The following is a 20,920-nucleotide window of genomic DNA, read 5'->3' on the forward strand; positions in this document are numbered from 1 at the left end:
CTTTCTATTTTGGTAGAAATGCCTCTAAGCTTTACCAAGTGAATGTGATAGCTGTAGACTGTGGTTGACCAAGACCACTGAAAACAGCTTTACTGTTTCCAAAATCTAAGTAACATTAATGTTTCCATAAATACCATACAGCATTTCTACACAGTTTAGAAACTAGTTGAATTATGGAAAGTGAAATTGTAACACAGGCTTACATAGGTCATTAGCTATCAGGTTTGCCAGACTTCCCTTGTCTGGAAGAGATAGTATCTTGGCTTCAACCGTAGTTATTGTCTCTCTGGGCAAAAAGACTTTAGGAGGTTTCGTTGGCTGAAGCTGCAAGAAACTTTCCTTTCTATTTCTTGTTAGGAGCTAGTGGATGAAAAATGTAAGCTGCTGGATAAAGGATTGAAGGATGATGTTCACGCTGAGCCATAGGTTGAAGAATGTGGAATAGAGTTGGTGAAAGGACAGCAATGGCTGTGCAGGAGACAGATGGGGGAGATTAGATGAGCAGAGGTGGTGGGCTGTTTAACAGAAAATGAGTCAAAGTCTAGAGTGACTCACACTCGGGAACTATGTTTGGAGCAATGCTGTGACTTGCGGGAGTTGACACAAGTCCATGATCTCATTCTGGAAGGTCAATGGTCAAATCTGTAGAAGTATCGAATGTGGGTCAATGAGCAAGGACTCGAGTGAGTGTCAGTCTGACGCACAAAGATGAAGGTTTTCTTCCTGAAAGTAATTCAACAACCCAAATAATCTTTCTACTTTACTTTTGCAAATGAAGGTATTTTCTGGTGTATAAATATAAGCCATTGTCTGAGCAGGCAATGAAAAACTATAGCTTCATCACTTCAAGTGATGTACCAGCACTCACAAATGAAAAACATTGGTTTCCAGCACAGTTGTAGTTCAGATCCCGTCCAACTTGTAACGAATCCTGATTAGTTACAGCACTTGTGTTGGGCGAGTTCAACAGCATCATCTGCCTGTCTGCTGCTAGGTATATGTTGAACTATTATGTTGAGTAAGGGCCTTTATGCCTTTCTATATTTTTAGGTTGAGCATCTCATTGTAGGTAAGTGTCTCACCATTACCTTCCCCTTTTGCCTTTGCATATATACATGATACAAATTTGATATCTCAGTATCCACCTCTAGTCAAATTCAATTGCAGTGACATCATGGCACTGCTCAGACTTCACAGCAAAATAAAGTCTTCTTGTTCCTGAGGGCTGCCAAGAGCCCTTTACAACAGGTTGAGATAACAGCCTGCGTGCAGCCTTTTACCCCAACTGATGGGTGAGGATTCACCCACACATTTTGCATCAAACCCAACCAGAAGGACATGTAGGATCTAGAGAGGCATTGCTGCTGGAGGACAGATTTCATGGTGGAGGCAGATACCACACCCTGTATCTGGAGTCTGTATCAGCTACTACTGCTTTGATTTCAAAATTTCCTCCTTGTCAAGCACAGAATCTTTTAATTTGTGCTCTGTACAGAGGTCCCTGCAGTCCGTGCAGGTGTTAATGCTGATAGTAGACTTGGAGATTTCCTTTGTTGCTCAGCAATACATGTTCTGCCACATCTTTCTGATGCAACCATTAAATTAACAGCTTCCTTTAAGTGTGCTGGAGGTTAACAGGATGTCAATACATAAAACATTGTCTTAATGTCAGCGTAGAGCCTTTGTTATCCCTATTAGTCACAGTGCCAAAACCAGGAAGGTGTTTCTGCTCACAGGGGATCCCAACTCCAAACCAGCGTAATTGGTCAACACTTTTCCACTGATTTCCATGGCTTTAGGGTCAGCTCTTGAGCATGGAACAGTTTGACCCTCCTGGGTAATCTAGAAATCATATTTGTAAAAGCTCTGTGTAGAGCTAATTCAATGTTTTTTGGTTTTTTCTGGTGTTTATGGTTATTGAGCAGATTAATACTGGTAAATATTAAACAGGGTCATCTGGAAAGGGATAAACACTCTAGCTTTTGCCAACAAACCACTTAAGAGCATGCTTAGAGATAAGCACATGTATTAAGGTAAGCTTGGTGTTGAGCAGATGTTCAGGTTTCTGGATTTGGAGAAACTAATTGCTTGAAATAATAATCTTTTATCCTTAATGAATGGAAATTAGATTCTAGTATGAGAATTTATTTTCATTAAACAAAAAAATAAACTGCTAAAAGCTAAAAGAGTCAGGATGAAAAATTATCCATTTTGAATACCATAAAATGGGGAAAAAAACATTCCAAATTTTTCCTATCTTCCAACCTGCTTTAAAACTTACTCAGGCCCCCAGACTGCTTGATAGGTTTGGTCTTGGGGATCAGATTGCAGTGTGTGATGTCCTGCAGTATTGCTGGTGAATCCAATGACCAGGTCTGGCCAGTGCAGGGAGGACCATGCTGGAGAAGGAGGTAGAAAGGGCTCTCCCCTCACTGGACTGACTGGAATAAGGTAAAAATAAGATGAAAACTTTTTTCCATACAAATCCTTAGAGTAATGCCATTTATTAGGAAGCAACAATCTGTGTGTTGTGAGCAGTTATTTTATGTGCACTTCAAAACTGCGTTTGGGAGTTTTAAATATCCAAATTTAGAATTACAGACCTATTTTTGGATGTTATGAAACAATGTTTGGAGAGACTAAAACTCATTAAAGCGTATCTGACCTTCTCCTGCCAGGAATACTACAGGAGTGTGCAAAAGCTGACACAAAGAGAGCCTCTTGTTTAGTGTATATGCCTTTGATCCCAAGAGAAAGATAGGTAAAATCCTAAGAAACACCCAGTTTCCTGCTTTTCCATTGAAGAACCACTGAAAATTTGCTGCTGTGCTGAAGTGTATTGGCTTCAAAATGGAGGGAAGATTTTTCCAGAGAAGTCCAGCACAGACTTCCCACTATGACCAGTGGGAAATGACATAGTCCTGGCCTTGTGTTGGGCAAGTGTTTGACTTTTTCAGAGGGTGGAGTGTCCCCAGCTGGGGGGGACAGGCGGTGCGTGTTGGCACTTCCCTGTCAGGCAAGACTGGTGTAAAGAGAGGGAAAAGAAGTTATCATCAGATCTTGGATGTGAATTCTTTTTAACGTTTATGGATAAGCTGTGTTCTTGAGAAGGCGACAGAGGAGGGAAGGGAAGCCAGGGAAGGGCTGACCCTGTGGCAAGTCCAGAAGCAGTCCCGTTCACTGCAGCATCAGGCTTTTAACCAACTCATGAAACCTCTACTCGCGCTGTGCCTAGTGAAAAATGCCTCCTCTATACCTACTCGGTGATGGAGGAAAGGGCCTGCTCTGCTCCCACACGCAAATGAGGATTTATATGGCAAGAACTGAAACATTTGGCAAGTGAGTGCACGAAGTTTAAGGTTACCTGTAGGCTGCTGCTGCTCACCCTGTGGGTGTTTTATATGGCTATTTAATTGTGTTGCTCAGTACTAAATGAGTACGACATGTCAATATCCACAGCAATGAAAATGCTGATGTCTCTGAGATAAGGGATCTTATTTAAGAAACAAATGCTTAACTAATAACACCATAGGTCTCATGCTTTTCTTAAAGTGTACTTCATCTCTGATAGAAAGGAAAGAAATGCTCTAGTTCTTAAGTTCTAGAACTTAAGAAATAACCCCAGAAGTATTTTAAGGACTTCCTCCCTCCCCCTCCTTTTTCTATTCTTTTCCCAGGTTGCAATAATAACATCCAGTAATGAAATGAAAACAAGCTGAATAGTTATATTGAGTGGAGGAGGGAAGAGGTAGTAGCAGACAGCTGGAGCGTGTCTGGGCCAGTGTCTCAGTTCTTTTCTTTTTGCTAGTTTAGTGCCACTCCAAGAATGCAGACAATGCTGGCTACAACTGTTTCATATTTTATTTCCACACTTAAATTTGCGCTTGTTAAATGAAACCCCATTGTCAAGTTGGCGTGTATTCCTGCTGCCTCCTCAGGTCCTGCTTCAGAGCTTGCTGTTTGCATTTGGGTGTCCTGCTCGTAACCCTTCAGTGAGGAACAGGTATGCAAAGAATATTTTTCTGTTTTCATGCTGCTTGTGGCACTACAACAAAAGCTTTTGGACTTTTTATTGCAGCTGCATCCATGGATAACCCTCATAAATCCTAGTCTGAGGGCAGACTGAAGTGCTGCAGGGAAGGGATGGGGTTTTGGAACAGCCTCAAGAGTAGAAGATCAGTTCTGCACTTGATAGGAGCTGATCTCTGGGCAAGGCACTGGTTGTGCTGCCTGCAAGAGAAAATGCTTGGGCGAGTGGGACCTGATTTTGCAAATGGCCAATATCCTGCCCTGCTCAAGGAGAGGATGCCTCTGGAGATGCTTCTGGTCTCAGTAGGACCCTTTGCATGCTTTGCTGGGTCGGGATCAGAGGGTTCAGCAACTGAAGGCCTTTGTTGATGTGGGGCAGGAGAAATGCTGTGCATTGGAAGCAGAGCAGTGACTGAATAACAAAGGATCATTTCATATTCTCTCTAAAATACCAAAGAGGGCATAAAAATTATGGATCTTTTATTAACAAAGCCTAGGAGTTTACAAAATCCCATAATTTTCCAGTCATTTAGACTGCAGACCCTCTTGGTCTTTCTACCTCTCTGTAGGGTGATACTATTGCCTGATACCTGCTTGTAAATCAGTTGTGCAGTGTGACATACCGTTCAGTAACTGCCAATAGTACCAAGGCAGATAGAGCTCTGCCAGAAGTAGTTTGCCATCTACTTCAGCACAAGAGGAGAGAGAAGTGATAGGATGGGGCTGTAGTACCACGGGGTGTGATGCTGGAGCAGGAGGAAGCACTGGCCATGTTTTGGTTCTTCAGATGCCCTGGAGGAGTCGGCTGCTGGGCTGTTGTCATGGAAACACCATTATTTTTATGGATTCAGGACTGGCTGAAAACAAAGGTTACAGGGAATAAACCCTCTCCCCAAGGGATCAGATACACAGCAGGTGATTTTTTCCTCAGCACAGCAGAATTTGTTAATGTTTGAACCAGCAGTGAGTCCTTCAAAGTGTGTGGGCTGCAGGTATGTCAGGGCTGGAAATCGATGCTGTGCTTCGTGCGAGAGCTGGTGCCTGGGCTCTGGCTCTACTCCAGGTTGCCCAAAGGCCTCTTCTCCTCATTCTGCTCCTGCCTCCACCTCTCATCCTCCCACACCATTGAGGTGCTGCTGCCTAAGGCTCTGCCTCTGGAGCAGAGATGATACATGCTGGATGGTGGTTATTTTTGGCACTTCTTTTGCTGGTCAGGTAACAGATCTGTGTCTGCGCAGGTTTTAGCGGCTTTGTGCATTAACGGCCGGGCAGCCTTCACACTCATAAGGATGAGCAGAAAGGCAAATCTTCAGGTTCTGCTTTTTGTGATGTCAAAAGCAAATTGTTTAATATCGATAGATTTTTGCCCTGCCTTTAAATTCAGAGGCTCGTGCTAAGTGTGCTGCAGATATGATCCTTTGTACCCTCTACATCCCAGTACTATTGCAACTAAAGGACCAAATTATTACTCAAAGTGATTTAAACCTGGAATGACATACCTGGCTTGAGGGGCACTACTCTAAGCACAAATGCGGTGCAAGAGTGTTCAGGATCTGTCTGTCCTTACAGAGCCACGCTGCCCTCCTGGCTGCCGTTATGGCATTATGGGCAGCAATCTACCTACCCTGCCATGAGCGATGCTCATGTTTAAATGTCCAAGCTGGAGCAGTCTCACAAAAGTGATTACAAAAAGATGAAAGATGCATAGGATATGGCCAAACTCAATCACGGGTCTAGTATTTGCAGGGTGAGGCACTTATAACGCAATGGGTCTTTGCAGAGGTTTGAGAAGTCAGACTAGGGAAAAGGGAACAAAGACTGTGCAACCCAGGTAGTTGGTCCCAGCGATCCCAGCAATGGCAGCAGCAAATTGCTCCGAGGCACCTGTGATGCTCATGTTTCCGAAGGTCAAACTAGCCTCCCACTGAAATGGAGACAAAGGCATTTTATCACTTTTCTGGCCTGCTGAGAGAATTTTTTTTAAAAAAACTTTAGAACTAAAGAGCTCAGTATTTTGTATTTCCTCATTTCCAACTTGGAAAAAATTCCCTGTTTTTTATATTCAGCCTCTTTTATTCTGCGTCCAAAAAGGGATGTGATGGTAAGGAAAATTGGTAGATCGAATGTCATGAACTTAAAGAAAAATGTGGATTTCTTTTTCTTGTTCACAGGGAAGACAAAATCATTGAAACCATACTTTACTGAAAATCCTAGAAGAATAAATTGGAACAGGTATGCTTCTGCAGTTTGTCATGTAGAATGTAAGTACAGTGGGTGGCCTTTAAAATTTAAACTGCATACCTGAATACTAACAAAGCTCCTCATTATGAAACAGAAAATTTTATAGGAACTGGCAAAACTACCATGTTGGTGGGATATTTAATATGCACCCTCTGTAAGCCCTGCACAGAACATTTGATCCATGATATCAGCAAGAAAAGTGTTTTCCCCTTCAAAGGCATCATCCAGATTAACTCTGCCATTCCCCTGCCACCTCCTGAGCGTCACATTGCAGACTCCCGGACTTGTCACCCTTGACTGATGGCACCTTGCGCTGCCCTCGGAAGGGATTTCAAGGTGGCTGAGCTCAGCTCTGGGGTGGGTGGAAAGCTGCTAGAGCTGGCGTGAGCTGTCTCACTGCTGCCTACTGGATACTCAGCCCTCTGCTCCCCTGCTCTCGTGCCTCCTTCTTGTCCCGGCTCGTCCCTGCCCCAGAGGGATTTGCTGTGGAGCCAGCTTCACCCTTTGTGCCAGCTGAGAGGCTTTTCCATGCTGGGGGAAGCCTTAGAAGAGTTTTTAGGAATAATTTACATTTCCTTTGATCCAAGAATTCTGCAGGTAAAGAACTAGTGCTGTTAGAGCAAGCAACAACTGGCTGCTGCACGTGAGCCTCTTGGGGAGGGGAATGGGCTCTTCTCTACTACTCTAGAAAAACTGTTGCATGTTTCTCCCTGGTCCAGTGCACAGAGTGGCTTTAAAAGAGGTTGGACCACACACAGCAGAGGCAGGAACCGGGCTGTGTGCATTCAAGGCCAGTCATGACTGTCCTGGAGGAAAAGCTAAAACTCACCTTTTGAGGGCTCCAGCATAGCATCACATCCTTTTTGTGCACAGCACAGTCATAGGTAGATGATGTTTATAGTTCGTTGCCAAAAGACTAACAAAAACTGTTTTGTGCATCTCCTGTGTTTGCTGTTGTCTAGAACGACCTTGGGGCACTTGGAAGGACATGGCCATCCTGAACTGGGGACACCATCCAAGCTACCGTGCTGGCACTGACCACCACTGCAGAGAAACTTCGATCAGGACTCTCACGCTGACAAATGAGGAGCAGGGAAGAAACCCAGGATGCTGTGAATGGTAGTGCCTGAAGGAAACCCCAGGCAGCACAGCACAGAGAGGAAGATTGCTATGGTTATTTTAATGTTTGCTTCATGCAGCTTTTGTCACTCCAGACAAGGAATGATTTTTGGGTTCGGTTGTTCATCCAAAGTTCTGTCAAAGACTCTGCAGACACTTGAATTATTCAGCAGGTCCTATCAGGGCAGGGTACATTTTGTCACTGCCCTTATTTCAAAACCAGTTTTTACTTGGGAGAGTATCTGTGTTGATGATGGGAAGCTGAGATACACAGGCACGTTTTCATTCATTTAAATTCACCAGCAGAGACTCTGGCTTGCAGTGTAAGTTCTTTTCCAGTGTAAGCATCTTGGACCCACATGTATCTTTGCTTCTGGCTTCAGGCTGGTGGATGGAAAGAAGAACTGAAGATGTGCTGAAGGCAAGAGTCTGTGTCTGAGAACACGGAAAATAGCACAATCTGGGCTGTGTCTTTTCGTGTGACATAAGAGACTGTACCAATACCGATCCAGAACCTTGAGCAATATTGTCCTGTGGTTTGATTTCCATTCTAGCATGCTAAATGAAGTAAGGCCCAGGTTTTTCATGCCACTTTCCATTTTTGATTTAGGAAATTTGAAAAATACTTGTCTTGAGGCTGTGCCTGAAGTTATTATCTTGGCATATCCATACCATAAAGTTCCCGTGGATAAAAGCAGAAACATCTGGATTCATGAGTGGATGTTGGCTAAATCCAGCAGACAAAAAAAAAAAAAAAAGAAGCCTTCAAGGGATCCTAGAGTGTTCTAGCCAGAATAAATAATACAACAAAATAATAGTGTTATTAAGAGTAATTGCAATACTGAAGCTGAAATATAAGATGAGGGCCAAGCCTTTTTCACAGTCTGCTTTTCCAGCTAAAAGTCCTTCAATTTACACTTAACACACGTGGCTGATGGAACAAAGAGAAAAAATGAAGAAGGATGAAAGCAATGCAGAGATTATTCCGCCTTGCTGGTTTAGCTCCAGGCACATCATTTAAATGAGTAGATGATCAGTTTCCAGTTTGTTTTAATTCTCTGGCAAGAAATTTTATGCTCTATCCCAAAGTTAGATGTGCTTGAAACTTTTTTTAAGGCTCTGCCATTTTGTTTTATTTCTTAAGGCAAGACTCTGGAAGTGTTCTGCAGGAGTCACCTCCCTGCTGGGACTGGAGGGGCAGCCTGGCTGTGTCATTGACGGGGCTGTGTCCCTGCTCTCAACCTTTGGGGACCCTGTGACATGGGAACAGTTGCTCCTTTTCTCCCTCATCCCTGAGAGACTGAGCCAGATGTTATATCTGAGCTCAGTAGCACCCACTGTCAAGGAAAGTGTCCAAAACCATTGTGTCCCAAATACTTGCAGCATCTTTGGCTGCACGCTCTTGTACCAGCACCACATGCCTCTTTTACAGCTAGTGAAAGACTTGTGCTGCTTGCTCCTTGCATCTCCCCTTGGAATTTTCAGGGTTAATAGCTGCTGAACAGCACACCCTCTCACCACCCAGCCCCTCCTGCATAGGTCTCCTCCACCTACCTTACCACGAGTTTCTAAAGCCAATATGAGCCCAGCCTGTACAGCGTATCTTCCCCTGCTGTGATAGAGTAAACTAAACCCACAGCCAGGTGTTTAAAAAGTAAGTTGCATTTTGCTGAAAATGCTCTTAACGCACCATCCCTCCACAACAGATGCAGTCAGCGTTCCTCATTAACTGTACTTTATCCACGCAGATCTGTACTACTGATCCTTGCTGACCTTGCAGATTCCTGGAAAGCCTCAGCCATTTGCCCAATCTGTAACCTTCAGCCAATGCAGCTTGGGGTAAGTTGCTTCCTTGTGGAATAAAAACCCTATTGGTCAGTTCTTGTCTTGTTCTCCCTCCCTGTCATACTCATCTTCCCTTTTGCCCGTGCCTACCAGCTGAACAGCTTCAAAGGGAGCTGGTCTGTTGGCACCGCTCCAGTAGGTCCTCCTGCATGGTGAGACTTTAGGTTTTCCTTCACAGTGACTTTTCCTTTTATACATTGCCAACTCTGAAAGCTCTCTGAAGGCTGCCACTAGGCTCTGAATGGTGGGATAAATATTTGGGGTGAGGCAATACTTGAAGTATAACTGGAAACACCACTAATACACAAATGGTGATGTTTATGCTGCCTTATGTTCCATAGAAAGAACGATCCTGTTGACCTTGTAAGGAGTGGGAGTTCAATTTACCTTAAAATAGCCTCAACACATCTAGGAAATCCATCCAAAAGGATGCCTTGGTCTTTCTTAGGACGTTGTTTCCAGCAGATGTTATTTAATTTGCAGCCAATATCTGTCATTTCCTTCACTATGTGTTGCCCAGCACCCATAGCCTGGGTCTGAACCAAAAGCTCACAGGACCTAATGCAAAAAATTCAGACTCAATTAACATAACACAGCATATCATCTCAACCATCAAAGTGAAACAAGGAAATGCATCTGCTCATAGATGTTTCAAAATATTTGTTTTAGATTAGCTGCTATCACTGCCACTGTCCACATTTGCCGTTGTATTCTTCCACACGACTTGAAGGGAAAATAGGAAGGTCTGCTGAAAGTGCAGGGCTCTTGGTTAGGAACAAATAGTTTGAGAAACTGAAGAATGACAGATGAAGTAGAGCTAAATTTAGAATCTCAGATAAGAAAATATCTGTATCTTCAATGCTCTGTGGTTTTATGTTCTCTACACAAAGCACACCTTGGTTTTGCATGGCTGTTTGCAGATTGCACTGACTCAAAGAAGGCTTGTGAAAAAAGAGGCTTTGATGTCTTCAGTAAACAAATAGCAGTGCTAAAAGATCTTCAGTTCTTGTTAGCATGCTGCAAACAGCTATGTTTGAAGAAAAATAAACATCCCAAGGTTGATGGAGCTATAAAGTACTGTAGTCAAATCCTTGGTATGAGGACATCAGAAATGACAGTATCATAAAAAAAAAAAAAAACCAAAAAACTTTTTCTCTCTTCTTTTGGATTAAAAAGGAAAGAACAAACTAGTCCACACTTTAGCAGCCATGCAGTGGGAATATATGGGTAGAAAATCCCATGGCTAAATCATCTTCATCCAAATCACAAGAAAACTATTAAGTCCACTGGAAAACCAAGGGCAGGAGCACCCTACAAATCTTCCTCTTCAACCATTAGTTGGTTGGTAGAAGGAGGAGCAGATTCACCCTTCCTCCAACCCCTCTTTTGACTCAGCTTCCTTGGTGCTCCACCCGCTGATACAATGTGACCAGCATCTCCTGACTCTCATGACTCCAGGATCTCATGGGCTTTTACACTGTGCAACCAGCCAGTTTCCATAAGGAGGCACCAGGCACGCAATGTGCTGTCAGTAAGGAGGATGAGGATTATACAGCCATGTGCCTACCTGAGCTTTTACTCTGTAAAGCTTGTTGTACTTGTCTCATTGCCTCATTTACGATATTCCTTTGGAAACACAAAAGCTTAGGAAATGAACCAAACAAAAGAGCTAAACAATTATCTCAATTGCACCAACATAACTCTGAGGATGTTAATTTACATTTATACCCTTTTAACAATCCAAATATGGTTCAGAATAAGAAAGTTGGGCTTACCTCTGTAAAGGGAAATTATAAATCAGTAGGTCATGATAATAATCAATACACCAATATTTACTGCTAATTTAAAACTTATCAAGAGACTCCAGGGAACCTCTTGTTTTAGTTCCGTGTAATTCCAAGCATTTTTCTGCTTAATAGAGTTCACAGGATCTAGGAAAAAATTAATTCAAACATATTTGACATTTTATAGTCTCTGTAGCACCACCAACATCTTTCCTTTGATAACACTTTTGTTCTGCCTACCAAACTGCATTCCAAATGGGACTGATGAGGCAAACACTGTAAAAAAAAAAATGAGAAGAAAGCAAAAATTCCAGAAAAAAAAAGTTATAATCTCAAAGGTAATAAGTATCCCTCTGGTAACTTCATACAAGCTCTTCACTTTCATTTTGAGCCTCTTTGCTGTGTTCACAGTGAGGGTTTGCAGCCAAAGCTGAGGCAGAGATGGTTCATAATAAACAGAAGCTCCTTAGAGACTGTAGCCATGGCATGTGAGAGCTGTTTACCTGGCACGATGAAGCACCATTCTGTACATCTTCAGATGTTCCTACAGAAACAGAATGCATTACAGTGTAGTAAATAAGGCCCCTTCACCCCCAAGAATATGAAGGGTTGTGGGTTTTTTTCCAGACTTACTGCGCTTCACTTTCAGCTGCAAAAAGCCCATTCTGTGACTTCTGAATTACTACTTCATCTGCCTTCCCAGAGGTCAGACCACTCCCCAGTGCGGAGAGAGACAGAAACTTGCTGACAGCAACTGGAGTTGTTTCCAAAGATGACCTGCCCATCACAGCCAGCATGAAACCAACACCCTCAGTGCCAGGAATGTCTGCAGAACATGAATGCATCGTCCAGAACAGGATCATCTTTTCCCTAGGGAAAGAAATTGTTGATGTAATGTGTTTGTAGCAAATAAATTTAGAGGGAATAGGCTCTAGCCTGTGACTTGACGATCACACAGCTAATGCTGTTGGTGTCTTTGATTGCCCCAGATGTGAAGGGTAGGGTCACTGAGAGCTTTGAGAGACACTTTGGAGGCTGGAAATCACTCGTAGGACCTGCTCCTGGGCACAGTAGAGGATAGACCTTTGATTTAGAGGTATTAGAGCTGGGTGCCTCCCATTGCTCATCAGACCGCAGCCCTGTTTCTCCCTACCTGCCACAGCAAATATTTTGTTTGCATGAGCCAAAGCAATCGTGTTGTGTACTTTATCACATGCAATCCCCAAGGCACACTGCTGATAACCATTAAACTCACTTCAGACCTGCGGTCCGCCCTCTGGAGTGCTGCCACCAACCACGGTGGCACTAGGTAGAACCATTTGCCCCAGGGCATGCCCCGATCCTCCTAAAGGAGACTGAAATGAGACAGTTGTGCTTCAGGGTAAGCCAGCTTGCACGGTGGTAGTTTCTTGGACCACTGCAACAACTATGTCCCCTCCCCATATTGGGGGAAAGTGGAGTGACAATTTTAACAAATGGTAATGTTACTATTGAAGTTATGCCTTTAAAGATCCCATAATACCCAATTCATCCAGCTAGGTGGGATTCAGCAGTGAGCTGATTTATGGCATAGCACAGCGGGCTGTATGGAGTGTGTTTATTAAAATAACATCAGCCCTTCTTATCACTTTCTGCCTCTATTTTAATTAAACCACAGTTAGTAGGGATTACAGTTTTCCTAATTATGTCTAAACTTCTATGAAATTAATATTAATCTCTGTTCATTGTGCAAGTCAGTAAAGTGACACGTGGAAAATTACACGTTCTTGACTCGGGAATGCAACTCAGTGGATGACTTCACATCCCTGAATGAGAAGATCAGCTTGCCAGATGTGCCTAGTGCCTGACCCCTTTAAAGGCTCTGAAAGATCACAGGTAACTTTAAAACATCATTTCATGCCTGCCTGATAGCTTTATGTTACTTAGCTTCCCATTTAATTTGATTAGGGTGTTGTGAATGTCTCGATAACATGAAGCAGAGTTCTGCTCTCTGCTCTGGCTGCATGTGTCCAATAGGCACCCTAACGCCTTTCTCGTGGCTGGAGTAGTTAACAGTCTGTATTTTCTCGCTATTAATTAGAAGTTGTATTTCATTTTCTGATGAAGAGCAAGCCTCACAGTGTAGCTGACAAGTTTGCAGTCCTTGCTCCAAGTCATTTACTGAATTGTTTTATCTGGACATAAAAGTAACAAATGTAAGTATAGAGTTAATGCCTTTTAAAAATTGTAATTGTATTTTAAATTCACAGAAATCAGATTCCACTCAGTCTTTCCTATTCTAAACATTTCCTCTGCTATAGACTTCAATGTCCTTTTTTTTTCCATTGCCCAACTGCTCACTTTCAAAATCCTGCTGAAAAGTATTTGGAAAATGTTCCAGGTCTCTGTCTTTAATAAGCATGTCCTCATAGCAAATTATATAACAGCATTTTGTACACTTGTATTTTTCCTCTCCCCCAGTGCATTCCACGCACCTACACAGTCATGCTAATTAGATCATGTAATAAACTTAAACGTGGCAAAAAATCTGTTCACAGGGTGTTGCAAGAGAGAGCTGGATTTGGAAAGCAGCCATTCATGAATTTTGTTTTGTTTGAGAAAACCCAAAGGATGTTATTTTACTGAAGATGAAGCAAACCCCATGTAATAGGATCCATAATCTAAGGAGACAAGTTATTTTATTTAAATAGGACTCAGTGAGCCCTGATATAAGGGCTTGTTTATACGAGAAAAACTGAGAGTTTAACAAAGCCATGATAAATAATTAAACCTAAACTAAACCCAACAAACTAACATTAAAATTGATTAGTTCAGTTACACTTAACTAACCAAACCTAATCCATAATGTAAATATACAAAGGCGCTAAGTAGCAAGGAACTTTGAGCATCAGATGTCTTTTACATGAAAAGAAGTGTCTGTATGGGATTCAAAATGCACTTCAATCAATTTTTCTATAGATGGTCTTAAACTGTGCATAGTACAGCAATCGCCGCATTCACCGGGTAGTACAGGAAAGAGAAAACGCAGCCTTCTCTGGCAAACCATCTAGCATTTCAACCTTATACTTCCATACTCATTTCCAGGGAAAAGGGTCATTCTGAGCATTCGACAGCAGTGTTTAATTGGTCCTGGGGTTTATGATGCAGTTGGTAATGTGATCAGCCGTCAAGTAGGAATTGCTTCTTAATTTCAGTTCAGATGCTAAAAGTTTTGGCCACTGTTGCACTGAATCACATTTAAACCTGTAGATCTATTCATCTGACTCTTAAATATTAACACAATTAATTTCATAACGATCTCGAGACCCTGAGAGCATTACCAGATCACCGCACTTCTGCAAAGCTAATGAAGGCAGTGACACAGAGCGTGAAAAAATGCTGTGTTATGAAACACACCCAGCGAAGGAGCTGAGGTTGTGGCTGGGTAGTGGCGTGGTGGTCCAAGAAAAGCCAGTTCCCCACCTGCAGATTTCATCTAACTGCAATTAACGAAGTATGACAATAACTTTCAGCTATATCCCTGATCAACACTAGATGTTGCTATGCTGCTACTCATAAGCTATACATTAATGAGGCTTTTAAACGGTATTTACTGCCATTTCCTCTTTCCTGTTTCTCAGATGCACTATACTGTGAATGCTGGGTGAGCTGCTACTTTAATTTACTTCCTTTCGAAGTTTCATTTCTATTTGTATAATATCACTTTTATAACCCTCTCAAATGTACATAAAACTTTACAAGTAACAGAGACTCTTAAAACTGATAACATGAAGCAACTCTTATATGAATGTCAAATATTTACTTAAACTCTGCTTCTGGATTTTTTGCAATCCAAGGGGAATGACATTGTTAACTGGACCATTCCGGGAACAGACTGACAGCTGCAAGGCCACGGAGGGAACTTTGTTTATGGGGGGGCAGGAATATAGAAAAAAATTTAAGAAAAAAAAAATGTTTAGCCCTGCTGGGTTTCAGGCTTTCTACTCCCACATGTTTGAGTGGGAGAAATGACAAATCTTAGGACGTTGATTTCCCCATGGCAACAGAAAACGGAAATTACTTTAACCCCATCTAGTGACAGATGACTCATTGCTCAGCCTGCTGCTATTTTCCAAGCACTAAAACAATACAGCTGCAAAGAAAAGGCCAGCCTATATTATCTCATAGGCTGAGTGCTAAGGCTTGTGGGAGAGGACAATTCTCTGGCTGCTTTTTTATCAAAGAAAGACAGTCGGAGCCTTTTGGCGATTCTTTATTATGTAAAGCAAAAGTGCCTGCATGCTCTACACCCCTGCATTGCTGAGGGCAAACCGGAGGGATGGAGGTGATGCAATGCCCTTAAAGTTAGCTTCTGGTGGGTATCTGACTTGGTCCTCTTCACCCTGCATCCAGTGGTCCAATAGGATGTTTCTATGGTTTCAGTTTAAACATCACACACACACACCCCCTGAATTACATGCAACAGGCTGTGTGTGCAATAGAGGAACAATTCATTTGCAAATGCAGCCCAGTGAGGGCACAGTGGGTATAAGCACAGTTTCCCAGCCCCTAAGTATGAAAAAGATATCTAGTGGTAGAAGTATATTTCTGTCATAACAAGACCCTACAGGTAAAAGCTGAAAAAGAAATATTCCACTTTGAAAGGGTAACCAGAGACAGCGGTTTCTGAGCATGGATGGTGGAACCATTATCATTTGGAGTCCTTAAAACTAAATGAGGTGCTGCTGTTAAAGACAAGCTTCAGGCCAACTTGCTGTGTACGCAGGAGGTCAGCCTTAATGGCTGTATCTGTCTTCTTGCACCTTAGACCCCTCGCAGCAGAGCTGCACAGAGCTACCAGCTCATCTGAGGAGCATCTCTGTCGAGCATCTCCAGCATCTGAATGATGACTTTTGCTCAGCATCTCCATCTCTGGAAAGGCTGGTTTGCCCAAATCCTGGTGAGGATTTAGTTAGGCTCAGAAGTAAGGTTAGTAAGGCTTACGGAGCCTTACATGCATTTTGCACTTAAAATATTACACCATTGAATGGGGAAAGTATTAAATGCTACCACTGAGATTATATGCTAAATTATCAGTCTGTCAACATCACTTTATTCACCTCAAACTGAGGGCAAAGACCACAGTTTTGGGAAATTCATAACCCCAGGAAGACTACATGGCAGGATGGTGTCATGGGATGCATCAAACATTTTCTTTCTGGGAAAGAAAGGCTGAACTGCTGGTATAATAGAATTTTTACTCACTCTTGTCATCTGTATGCTGGCAGGATTAATTTTCTACTTCCTAACAGCAGAAAATCAAGTCTATAAGTTTAAATTTAGATACTACAATTAACAAAAAGAATAACTCTGGTACTAGGAGTTCTGGAAACCAGACATCAGATCGCATTAATGGCACAAAGATTATCTTCATGCAGAAGCCAACACATACCAACATAAATGGATGGTTTTCCAGGTGCAAACCCAGACCCTGAATGGAATGCTCCAGACTGTGCAGTGTGCTGCTGTCTGTCCCTCTGCACAGGTTCAGTATCTGGGAATACCCCAGGGCTGGCTAAGGTTGTCCCAAATCCATGATTTCGACAGCAGCTTAACTGGGGTGCTCAGAGTTGCCGCCTCTGCTTTGCCTCGCACGTCTCAGCTGCTGCTTCAGGCAAACCCCTTTGTGGTCAGCTCTGATTTCTGCAGAAGGAGAAGTGATACTTTCATCTGGAAATGTTTCTGTGCTATGTGGTGTTATTATAACGCTCTTTCTTCTTCTGGTCCTTTCCTCACAGTGTTGTTCAGCACTCTTCTGTAAGGCAAAATGTTCCCCTCCCAAAAGTGCACAAGCCCTGCAACCCTGCCAGCTGTGGGGAAGGCAAACCAGAGATCGCAACAGCTTGTCCTTGAAAGAGAAAATATGATTGTTATGCTCTAAACTTACACCAGCCTGCTAGATCCAGGGAAGGATGTGGGGAATCAGATTAAACTCCATCTTTCCAGAATTCATCCATCAGCATTCTGGTCCTTTCAGAGTCCTTTCAGAGAAGTCCTTTCAGAGAAGAAGCAATTGCCAAAATGTCCATTTAGAAAACGAGAATAACAGTTTTAATTTATGCAGGCTTTTTGCTTAAACATTGTCTCTACTTCTTTAACTAGAAAATGGCTACATTACCTGGAAAAGAATTTTTGTATTGTGCTGCTTGAGGGGAGAAGAACTAATCAAATTTGTAAAAGTGGAAACTAATGTCTAAGAGGCTGTTTTAAGGCTATGATTCTGACTGCTGGTTTTAGCCTTACAGCCAATATGTGCAGATGGTAACAAATAAGCTGCATCAACCACCTTTTATTGTCCTAAGGCCCCATTCAGCTCATAAATGCCTTCACCAGTTATTATATCCAATTATCTAGTGTTCCATTTGTAAGTGCATCCCATTGATGCTCTACCCCAAACCAGGAGAGCAGGGTAAGTACTTGCAGTTTCTCAAAGAGTTCTGTGTACACAGAGTCCTCTAACCAAGTGCAGGGAGGCTGCAGAGGACGCCCTGCAGCAGCCACACGTGAGTCATGAAAACAAGATCTCCACAGCTGATTTGGTTGCACTCAGATATGGCTTTCCATGAGCAAAGAGCTCATTCCCGCTGGGACCTGCATAGCACAGGGCCAAGACCAGGCATGGACCAACAGGTCTGGGTTTGCAGGGCTGGTGGCTGTGCAGGTGAGTTTGAGCAAGGTAACGAAAGGTGGTTATTCTCCCTTTGGACTCCAGGATGTTTAGGTAATGCACGCAGACTTTGCACTGAACGTGCTGTACTGAATTTTGCATAGACATATGGCAGCATTTATTCTTACAAACAAGGACATAATAGTCTTTCCCAGAACAAAAATATAAACCAAAAATATATATTTGAAGCTTCGGGCAAACGTAGTGACTCCTGTGCTGTGTTCAGTTCTTCACAGTCGTCCTTTGAAACACTTCCGCTGCCTCTTTCAGCATAAAAACATTGCGGTAACTTATGTAAACCACAAACAACTCCTGTACACTTTTTTTTCAGTAATTCTTAGTTCATAGCAACAGGTTCTTTTTTTAACAGTATCTGCAGTTTCTGTTTAACAGCTCTGCAGCATATGTTGCCCTGAAGCCTCGTCCTTAGGCAAAAGCAGCAGGCAGAGGAGCTCTCCGCTGCCGCCAGGCAGGCAGAGGCTGGGGTCCAAATTCTCCATCTCCTTTCTGCAAAGCTATTTTCTTCAACTCTGCCAGGATCACAAGGAGGGGGTGGGCGGTGGAACTAGATGATCTTTAAGATTCCTTCCAACCTGAACTATTCTATGATTCTATGATATTTTCATCCCCCCTAAGCTATGATGGCTTAGCTGTGCTTGAGTCTCTGGCCAGCCAATGGTTTCTTCTCAAGCCACCTTTATAGTTCCTAGTGAACCCCAAGGCTAGTTTCCATTTGACTGCAGAGTCCAAGAAACACTACCCCTTTCCAATTCTCGTCAAGGCAAGAAGAGTTTCTTCCTTTATGTCTACTTCTCCTAAGTGCATTCAAGTTTTCCTACTTCAGTCTGCTTATTTCCAAGCAAGGCTGCCTATAAAAATTTCCTTCTCTTGAATTCAACATGTTTAATGGAAATAATTGTAGGCTGCTGGCTTTCCTGGCTGCAAATTCGTGCTTCCCAGGAACTACAATTCCCAGAAGACATCTTATCTTCTCTCAAACTAGGAACTGCAGCTCGCAGGCTCTGTCCGGTCTTTTGAAAGGCTTCCTCCTGCTTACAGAGCAGTGACCAAGGCCCCATCCAACCTGGTGTTGAACACCTCCAGGGATGCGGCACCCACAACTTCCCTGGGCAACCTGTGCCAGTGCCTCACCACTCTCATGGTGAAGAAATTCTGCTTTATGTCCAGTCTAAATCTGCCCCTCTCCAGTTTATACCCATTGCCCCATGTCCTATCACTACAAGTGTGTCTCCACTGAGGCAATAAGTTGCATGTTGGTTCTTAGGAATCCACAAAATCCTCTTCTTTAGCCTCCTATCAGACACATTTGTGGTACCCACTTGAACAGCTTGCTGTAATGCCAAATGTCCCACTGGCTTCCTCCTCCCTGGGGAAAAGTCTTAGGAAAGATTTTAAAAGGAAGGATTTAACTCCATGGCCCTAAGCAGTCTCCATACCGTTTCATGTGATGTGTCTCAGTACCGTGCTTGGTCACTTAACAAGCCCTACAGCTCCTAATTAAAACCAGTCCTTGCCCAGATTATCGCTGTGTGAGTGCTATCTCAGTCAATAAAGTCATTAATAGCAGTATCACCCTAAGCAAAGCTATTTGTGCAAGGACTGCATTCTCCTGAGGTGATCTGTGGTGCTTGCAATGAGTAGATGAAGGTGTTCCTTCAACGACATCATTCTAAAATCTGATTTTCAAAACGCGGAATGCTCACAACTGCATCTGGAGTCACGAGGAATCTCCCAAATATCAGATAGTGGAGTATGTCATTGGCAACTTAAAAGGTCTAAAGCTGGCATTTGTAGTGCAGAAAGTTTAGGCTCAGTTTAAAGCAAACCAAAAGAGACGGGTAATGAGCAGCACTGTGTCTTCACTGCTTTAAAAATGCACACTTTACCCCACCTAAGCAAAGCAGGACTGCTGCTGACTGATAGCTATAGTTTACTGAAATAAATACTGACCTTCAAACGAGTACTAGCAGTAATATAACTAACCTAGATACAATAAACCTAACCCTTGTTTGCCTTTTTCCTGTTCTTTTTCCAGAGGGTTTTTTGCTCAGATCTCTCCCAGGGAACCAAAGCATTCCTTTTCATTGCTAAATGAAGCTTCAGGAGAGCTTTACTCTGTGGCTTCAGCCTCAACCACCAGCCTGATAAAGACCGCTGTGTCAGGTGCTAGAAGATGGAAAAGTGTTTCAGAGTGAAGATAAGACAACCTTTCAAAAACCCTGAATCAAGTATTTCTGAAGAGTTTATAAGAAATATGCCCACTTGACAAGAGTAAATCTGTGAAAGGAGTTGCACCATCTCCACTTACGATTTCCCTGTCCTTCACAGCAGGAAAATAACAAAGTGCAATTGCTGCAGAAAGCAATCATATCATGTTCATTTCTAATTGCTGCTGGCAAGGAAGCCTCATTATGCTCCAGTTTTGGTGAAGCAAGTTTTAGTTACTGAAGCTCAGCCACTAATACCACAAGAATATTTGCTGTCTCTTCCCCAAAAGGCTGCAATTTCAGTGAATATTGTATGCGATGCTCAGTATTTATATGAAATTATTAGGCAGGTGGCTGTATGTAGCTGTGCACCCTGATATGTGATGGCTGGGTGAGATGTGCCCAATGAAATGCAGGTGAGCAGTGGGACCCTCACCTGGAGGCAACTGTTGTGTGCAAGAAAATCAATATTTGAGCACCTAAATATGTTGCAACTGTCTTGCTCGGTGATCGTGCACTCTCCTTCCCCAGTTTGTTCCTAGAAAGCCTCCTGGGGCCGGCTGTGTGCCTGGCAGGATGCTATATACACATAGCTCCCCTGGGACCAGATGGGCGTCATAAGAAGAAGAAGAAAAGCAGAACTACTCTGTCAAGATATTTTAGCAGATTTGAAATGGCTGAGTGGTTTCATACCGGATGAGCATGCTGTACTGGGAGCCGGGCGTTTTGAGAACTGGAAATCCTGAAGCACCTTTTCTTCTGCCATCCCCATGCAGCTCCTCACTTCTCTACCTCTGCTCACTCATTTTTAAAGTAGTATCAATATCCTTGCAGCACAGATCCATTAAAAACTATGAAGAAAGTGGTTGCCCAGAGTCCTGGTTTTCCTTTCCATTTAACGATTAGATCCAGGAATATTACATTTTTTTTTTCCCACTGCTTCAAGATAAAGTCACTTCTTCCTATGT

The 20,920-nt window shown here is 42.8% G+C and overlaps 1 long non-coding RNA gene across 1 annotated transcript; it reads left to right on the forward strand.

Annotated features, from left to right (window-relative positions):
• The first annotated feature begins 3,844 nt into the window (after nt 1-3,844).
• On the forward strand, nt 3,845-12,590 carry LOC128853011 (uncharacterized). Its single transcript, XR_008451206.1, has 5 exons — nt 3,845-4,003; nt 6,201-6,261; nt 7,233-9,043; nt 9,138-9,228; nt 11,722-12,590. It is a non-coding gene; the product is annotated as an uncharacterized LOC128853011 (long non-coding RNA).
• The last annotated feature ends 8,330 nt before the right edge of the window (nt 12,591-20,920 follow it).

Source organism: Cuculus canorus, chromosome 9 (assembly GCF_017976375.1).
Source record: "Cuculus canorus isolate bCucCan1 chromosome 9, bCucCan1.pri, whole genome shotgun sequence".
Taxonomy (NCBI): domain Eukaryota; kingdom Metazoa; phylum Chordata; class Aves; order Cuculiformes; family Cuculidae; genus Cuculus; species Cuculus canorus.